Source organism: Drosophila serrata, unplaced genomic scaffold, assembly GCF_035046125.1.
Source record: "Drosophila serrata isolate PLE 108 unplaced genomic scaffold, ASM3504612v1 contig_382, whole genome shotgun sequence".
In the NCBI taxonomy this organism is placed as follows: domain Eukaryota; kingdom Metazoa; phylum Arthropoda; class Insecta; order Diptera; family Drosophilidae; genus Drosophila; species Drosophila serrata.
This window is the reverse complement of record NW_028257280.1, coordinates 9655764-9664228: the sequence shown is the minus strand read 5'-3', so window position 1 is coordinate 9664228 and position 8465 is coordinate 9655764. Positions and strand designations below refer to the sequence as shown.

General features: G+C 34.9%; 2 long non-coding RNA genes across 2 annotated transcripts in view; one reads left to right on the top strand and one right to left on the bottom strand.

Annotated features, from left to right (window-relative positions):
• Positions 1-551: 551 nt before the first annotated feature.
• Positions 552-8465, bottom strand: part of LOC147642617 (uncharacterized) — a 34911-nt gene continuing 26997 nt past the window's right edge. Inside the window, exons 3-4 of the long non-coding RNA XR_015273482.1 lie at positions 3429-3451; positions 552-1905 (exon numbers count right to left, since the gene is read on the bottom strand). This is a non-coding gene — a long non-coding RNA (uncharacterized LOC147642617). The remainder of the gene's footprint in view (positions 1906-3428; positions 3452-8465) is intronic.
• On the top strand, positions 3553-4326 carry LOC110191236 (uncharacterized). Its single transcript, XR_002320026.2, has 3 exons — positions 3553-3808; positions 3867-4068; positions 4138-4326. It is a non-coding gene; the product is annotated as an uncharacterized LOC110191236 (long non-coding RNA).

Sequence of the window (8465 nt, the reverse complement as noted above, 5' to 3'; positions counted from 1 at the left end):
TCTCCTTTCTCCGCTCCTCTCGCCACGCCTTTTGCCGTTTGTCGCTGGAATTGCTGTTATGACATTTTTATGAAAAATTTGAAATTTACGACTGAAATTGGACAACAAAAACAGACATTTCCCCAGACCCATCTCTCTATCGCTCTATCTTTGCTCTTTTCGTTCTGCAAAATAAAGCGAATCTGCAATTTCTTAACTTGTTCACTTTTTTGCTATAACTTTGGGGGTTGGAGAGGGACCGAAGAGAGAAAGTGACAGAGAAAGACTATGGTAAATACATTAATTTTTCAATATAAAAGAATATTTTTGTTTAGAAATTTCAAACATTTTAACAAGATTAAAATATTGTATTGTGAGAAAGATATAGTTTATTGTCCAGAACGTTTATTTATTTCAAAAACATGGCTGCAATAGAAGTACAACATTTGTTAAATAAATGAAATATATTATTTAAATCTATATCTTATAAGATATATCGGTATTTAGCTATTTATATTTTACAAACATTTCTCTTATTTTATAAATAACAATATTTATTCCTTTCTTCTAATTCTAAGAGTATCATACACGTACAATTAATTTATTTCCGCTTAATTATGCTCTCTGCACTTCACATATTTATTTCAATTTTATTAAGCACCTGTCAGTTTTATGGTCCTCTCACCTGGCTAATACCTTTATAATTGGCTTTCGCGTAGTTTTACGGCCCTTGGCCAAGTGCGATTGCCGAATCCTGGGCGATAACAATTGAATAATTGATCAATCAGCGAATTGGCTAAACAATCCATATCTTTTTTTTTGGCACACTGACTTGTTAAATTTTGTATGGTTTTATGGCCCAGAGAGAGGAGGGGTTTTCAAGGCGGACACGGCGTTAACGGTCGGGTGAGTGCTTTAAAATTAATTGCTCATAAATTCCAAATTAAACATTTTTGCCACACTTTGGTTCATGTTTATGGGTCATACGGCGAGTGCGAATGAGTGGCCAGACTGAGTGCACTCAAATTCGAACTACACTGTGGGAAATATGATATGAACACGCAAAATTTATTTAAATATATAATATTAATATAATAAAATCCATTACAAAGGCTCATTCTATGTGTTTTTAAGGAAAATTTCTTATTTCTGTAATAAATAATTTGAAAACAGACCTGTTTATCTTATTAGTATATTGATATATTATTTTATATGAATTTTTAAAGCAACTAACACATAAAAATTATGTTTTTTTAACCTTAAATAAATGACTATTAAAGTAATATCCTTATTAATATTTATTTTCTTCATTTCCCTAGTAGTTTTTCTTCGAGTGCACTCAGATCTGCAGCCGCCTCTCACAGCGGGCTGTGATTTACTGCCCTTGCCCCGATATTATGGGCTATGAGATGTACGGTATACATATATACGGGATATATATGGTGCGGGCTATAAGACCATGGCAGGTGGGCCGCCCAACGACCGGAAAAATGTAAAAGGCCCATTTTGATAATCAAAACAAATAATAAAACAACTTCGCACGTTACTCTGCTCACTACTGCGGCAACAATAACGAAAAAACAACAAGAACAGCCCATTAAGCGATAATAATCGTAATAAACTAATAAAAATTGAAACTGGGTGAGAGTGGATGAGCAGTGAAAACACACAAAAAACAAAGTAAATAAATAAAAAACAGAGTAAATTTCAGCAATAAAACACTATTTTGAGTTGAGAGTTTCGAGTGGAGTTTCACTCGAGTCGCGTTTTCTGACTTGGTGTCACTTTTGTGGTGGTGGCATTGCGTGCGATTTGTGATCCTCGGGAGCGTTAAACAAAAGCGGAACGGAACGGAACAAACCATAAAAGAAAGAGCTCCGTTGTGCGTATGTATTAAGCTGTAATCTCCCGTGCGACAGGTTGTATCTAAAATAAAATAGGCATAAAAAAAGAGAGACGCATGCAATGAGAAACACTTGTAAAACAATAAAAGCAAAAGATATATGTATATACTGGAGAAATGAAAGTGAATAAGTCTAGAGAGTTATTTGATTTTTATGTTAAATAATCTAACAGTTTACAAGTAATTTAATAGTTTTAAAAGTGGTTGTAAAGTGTATTTACGATTATTTTATTTATACTATTAAATCATTTATTTTAGAGCCTTTTAACAGCGGCCTTTTTGATAACAAATGGCACATATTACTAAGTCTTTAACATATCATTAGATATTTTGTTAAAATTGTACTACATAAATATATATTTTTTTCAAAACTGGCTTACACTATTAGTATATTTTAAATATTTAATAATTCAGTCAATGATATGCACGTTTTTCCATATTTTTTCTAGCAGGGGACGTATGTACATATTGTAATACATATTATAGGTCCTATTTTCAGGTACTCTATAAAGAGTATTTAATATAATATATTTCTGTTATAAAATTCATTTCTTGAACACATAGTTTAGAGTATTTATTTTATGAGCTTATATTATATGAAATTTCTCCAATGCTTGAATACTTTCTTCTTCTGCAAGGAAAGCCTTCAATATTACTGAGTTAAAAGAGCATTATCCTATGATAAATAGTTGCCATATATCCTATCCTTAGGTTGATTGCAGTTTTAGCTTCCAAACCTATATTTTCTAAGTATTAAAAACTAATAAAAATCCCTTAAATTAATAAAGTGCCCAGGGATTTTGCTTTCGTTCGGTGGTTCCCACAAGCCAAGCCAAATCTGACACTATTGCCTTTGCGATTTCGAGTGCGGATCGTAAAAGCCGCTAGAAGACAGCCGTAATTGCTCATAAAAAGACTGTAAAATACTCCAGAGTGAGTGAGTAATGAGACCGAAATCAATTGTCACTCGCTGCTGTGAATCAATGGCATTGAGTGAGTCTCTCCAGGCTGAGTGAGAAGTGCGGCTCAGAATGGGAATAAAACTCGCTGCACATCAAGTTCATTCCCTAATTTGATACACTTTTATGGCCCCGGAGTTTATGGCTTGTTTGGACGGGCTTGGGCTTGTGCTTGTGGTTTTTCCCCGTCTGCCGATCTGACGAATGAGTTTTCCTTTCGGACGACGACGATTACTAAATGCCTTCTCACGCAATCATTTTTTAATCCCCGATGCGGTCGGGTTTATGGGTCACCCCATCACCCGGCATCCGGAAACTGGGTCTCTGTGTCATATCCCATTTGCACGGAGGCGATCTCGAGTCACCTCCGAATTACTCAATAAAAATTATACGAGTGTCTGTCTTTGGGTGTTTTTACTGCATTTTAATTGCTCTAATGACACACTGTTTTTTCTTTTTGTAAAGTGCGTAGGTAATAGATATAAATGTTGGATATAGCCAACAATGCATGAGATAAACTGAGGAGACCAGAGGTCCTTAAATTGAAGGGTCTAGCTCTGAGCTATAAACTTAAGTCAAGCACTTACCATTATTGCAGATGTGACAGTATCTGTAAATATAAAGATATATCATTATTTATAAAGATTTTGACTGATTTATTATTATTAAGTATAAAAAAAATTTAAGGAGCTACTACGCAATCAATGTTTCTGAGAATTAAAAGTCAAGCAACTCATATTTATGTTAATTCTCTTCATTCTATCATAAATACTCATAAAAATATAAAAGTCAATACTTAAACTGCTAGATTATATTTAATAATAATGGATATAGATCCGTCAGAGACCTATTTAGAGAAGTTAAAAAAGACGGGAACCTGGCTTAACCCCTTCCGGCTTGCAAGATACGTTTTTGAGAAGGGTCAATCCCTAGCCAATTCTTTTGCAAGGATTGCAACCTCTTGGCAGTAAGTTTTTGATTAATTTTTGCTTTTACTTAGTAGTATAAATCATGAACTTTTCCAGATAAGTTCAATTATAATCCTACCAGGACAGTTCTTAGAGTTTGTTAAATGGGAAAGCGGATATCCGATATTCATTGATCAAATGCTACTGTCCCGTTGTTGTTACTATTATTTGCTTATTAATGTTTAACTAAGAGATGCAAGGCATCGGAGAAATGTTATTAGTTATACCCGGCAGCCCAGTTGTTTATGCCCTCATTCTGGTAAGTCGTTAATACCCAATACTAGTGACTAGTTGCTCCCTAAATTTCATGTATCCTGCTTTTCTTTAGTATTTTCTTGATCATCAAAATTGAAGGTGATATCAATGGACAGGGACTACGAAGGATGCATTATTTCTTTCTTGTGCCTGAGTCTATTTATTATCTGACTGAATTTGTCTCAGGTGGTCCAGCCGCAATAACTTAAATTATATTCAAAATTTTAAAAATAAATGTATTAGGATTAAATTTCGATAAATATTGGTCGGTGTAAACATCAATTATTCTTTTTCAGAAATGTATGAAATCTAATATCCAAAAAGAAGCTAACTTCGGAACACCCTTGCATAGAAAATCGTTCATAGCTCAGTCAATAATTAATTAATTTCCAATTAGGAAACTGTTATATGCTAGTTTTGATTATGTTTAAAAATCTGCATATAAATTCTTCATTTAAACATTTTTAATTTTTTTTTTCGAATCTTTGACAATTTTAATTATGTAGCCCCTTATAAAATTTTAAAATTTTGGAAAACTTAAAAAAAAAGTATTTTTTAACCGGACATGTCTAGATCAATTCGGCAGTCGATTCTTATCAAGAATATAAAATCACATAGGATCATAAATAATTCCTTCACTGAGTTTCAAGCTTCTGAGTAAAATTATAATACCCTGCAAGGAAGTAAATAAGTCAAGGGAAACTGAATTTTAAGCAAACCGAAAATAAAGAATAAGAAATGGAAAGATTCTGTCTAAAGAATTTTTAATTATTTTTTTTGTTAGTTTGGAATTTTTAATTTGTATCTCTTTAGTCAACTCTGAACATTTTTTATTATATTCCTTATTACCAAGCATTTATTTTGTATTTTTCACTAAAAATAAACAAGAATTTTGTACTCCCTTAATGGTTTCCTTGGCCCTGACTTAGCTGAAACGCATCGGACAGTGGAAATGTGGAAATTCGGAGATTTGGAAAAGTGGAAGTGGAATGACGAGCGTGTTTTATAGGCCTCAACAAGACATTAAAACACACGCATACGCCCCGTTGGCGCGGGTGGCCATTACGTTACCTGCGGCGGTGGTTTTTCAGTTTTTTCCCCCAGATGGAAAAACAAGGGAAAAGCGTGCTGCAGAGAGTTAGAGTGAGAGCGACAGGAAGAGAGAGACAGCGGAGATGGGCGATGATGGGCTCGCTGCGAAAGGAGATTTCAATATCATAAAAAATCGTATTAAGAGAATCTCATATTGGGAATCGTAAAGTTTTTACGACCGTTTAATGGACTCTTGCAGTAAGCGTGAGTATTTACGCGCTGCTTAAAAGCGGTAAAATATGGCCAAGTGGTGTCGTGGGACACTGATGCGGGATGCGGATGCCGATGGTGTTGCAGAAAATGCAGATGATGCGGATGGAAAACTTCAATTAGAGACAAAAAGCGAAATGGTCATTCGATGACAGGAAAACTCCAACTCTCTAATGGCGCCATCTGTCCGCTGCTCGTCGAAGCACAACGACCAAGCAGTTCAAGCAGTTTGCATGCGTCCTGACTAAGGTCGTGGACTAAGGGGGGTGGGTACAGGTTCAAGCAAGCAGTGCCAGCGAAAGGACCTTTCGTCCTTTCCTTTTTGCAATGAAAGAGATAGGCAGAGAGAGGCAGGGACAGAGCCTACAACGATCGCTATTGCCAATAATAAATGGGCGTGGTCTTCGATTATGTCATCATTGGTTCAGGCTCAAGCGAATGTCCTTCGAAAGAGCACTGATTGAAGCGGCAAACAGAAGGAAATGGGTGTGGCAAAGGATATGCCATTATGGTGGTTCGGCTGAGCAGATTTGCAGTCTTACTTCTTGGCTACACAGTGGATTTTATATATCGGATCATCGGAAAGTGTTTGTGTTAAAAGCTATGAAAATAAATACAATATAAAAGGATGAAACGAAAAAAGTCTAATACAAAATATATCATAATTGTGACTTTAGTGAAAACTTATATATCATCTGTCCTTGGTTGAAATTAATATGTTCTTCATAAAGGGTCAAAAATTAATGTATTTTTCTCAGTATAAAATGAATGCAGAATGATAAATAATTCCCCAAATACTTCTCAAAATACATAAAAAGATTCAATTAAAAGCCAATACATAAATCACTTATCAAAATATATTTAATCCTAATCAACATTTTTAAGGTAATGTCTTTGTGAAACTAACAACCTTAAGGACCCTTTAGATCCATCATCATAATACCTCTTTCCCTCAATAAAACCACTTTGATGGATGTCTGAGTTGGTTTGATTGATCGGAAATGACCTCAGAGGCGGCGATTGGCGAAAGGAGAAAACAGCAATGTGTCCTATTGGGTACAACCATTCTATTAATCATTATTTTCCGTATTCAAACGCAGACGATGACGATGACGATTCGATGAATCCAGTCGTGTCAGTTAGTCGGTGGAAATCTTGGGGCTCATTGGTTGCCATTCGTAGGTGCAGTCACGTAGGGCGTTCCGTAGTTCCAAGTTTCCGAACAATTTAGTGGAAGTCTGGTGACAACGACCCGACGACTTCATTAGACGCGGCCATCCATCATTTTGGCCAGTGAGAGTTATGTGACTGCTGGAAAGGATTTCCTATGATTTTCACCACTTGGATAAATCAGCAGACCAACTTAACTACACTTCCACTATGTGCACAGTGAAAAATAGTATTTGTATTCTGTATTTTTCTACGCTAACATCCCCATTAATAGTTCCTAAATTAAACCTTGATTTCTTGCTAAAAATCTGTAGGATTTTGCGCTCAGTGCATGCAGTCGAAATAAATCAGAAAGTTCGAGCAGTGCCGGTCGTAAAACGGATTCCGCCGAATGTTTGTTAATTATGGTTTTGCGTAACTCTCGCATTAGTTGGCCCCGGGTCAGAACGAAACCACTCGTGAGTGATTTGTATTTGGGCTCGTTAAAGTGTCCAGCGGAATGGATTGGCGGTGGTGGAGGCAATGGGTTTCCATCTCAAATGCGGCGGCACGATCGTCGAGCATCTTCGCGGAGGCATCTCCGGGAAAAGGCACGTTTTCCAACGCAATTTGCAACAATTTAAGATTTTTTGCGCCAGCTCCGATGGCCGATAGTCGAATATCCATTATATCCAGAGAGATTGCCTCGCTTCATGGGGTCGTAAAAATCGAGGGGGAAAAAAAGAACGAAGAGTGGCGCTTATTTGGGGGGAAATTGAGAAGTTTTGAGTCCAAAGCGCCGCATCTGGTTGCGAAATGAGAGCGATTCTCAAACTCCAGCTGGCGTCTGCAGCTGGAACAAGATTATTACGCGTAATCCACGGAAATTCATTGGGATTTAAGTGTGCAACTTGGGGCTTAATAATCTAGCTTGGCTCTTTGAGAGTTTTCATTTCCAAGAACTCTTAGTCAGGGAGAAATTATGATAGTTCCTAATGATTCTCATATGGGCCGCGCAAATTATAGGTCATTGTGCGGATTTGTGGAGCATTAAATGTTGAGTGTTAAGGGAAATTAATTTAAATTATAATATATTATTATTATATTTTATTATTATATTATATTACTCAAAAGCAGAAAAGGCGGTGAAGGAGTCGTTTCCGACCCTATAAATCATATATATTCTTGATCGGAATTAACAGCTGAATCGATTTAGCCATGTCCGGTCGAAAAATAAATTTGTGAAATTTTTTTCAAAATTTGAAAATTTTATAAGGGGTTACATCGTTAAAATTGTCAAAAATTGTGAAAATGTTCAATTTTCTAAATTTTTAAATTGAGTATGCAGATTTATAAACCTTATAAAAACTAAATAAGGAGCGATTTCTGAATTGAATTTAATGCCTTTTTGGCTGAGTTATGAGTTTTTAAACTTTGATTTGTCAAAAAAAATAGTCATATAAAAATTTCAATAGTTATTGATTTAAATAACCCAAATATTTCAACTTGATTTCTTGCTTTATAGAAGTTTATAATCTTTTATTAATATAGTTTTAACTACTTTAATAAAGTCGCGTTTCCTAAAAAATTAATAGAACATGAAATAATATGTTTATAAAATATATAAAAAGCATTGGCTACATTTTTATAGTCTTGCAAGGTATTATAATTGTATTTAAACTAGAACTAAACCAGAAACTAAGTGATGGATTAATTTCCGACCCTATATATCATATATATTCTTGACCAGAATCAACTGCCGAATCGATCTAGCCATGTTTGGTAAAAAAATTAATTTTTCAGATTCTTCCCAAAATTTGAAAATTTCATAAGGGGTTACATCATTAAAATTGCCAAAATTTGATAAAAAATTTAACTTTTTAAATTTTAAAATTTAGTATGCAGATTTATTAACCTAATAAAAACTAACATAAAAATGATTTCCGAATT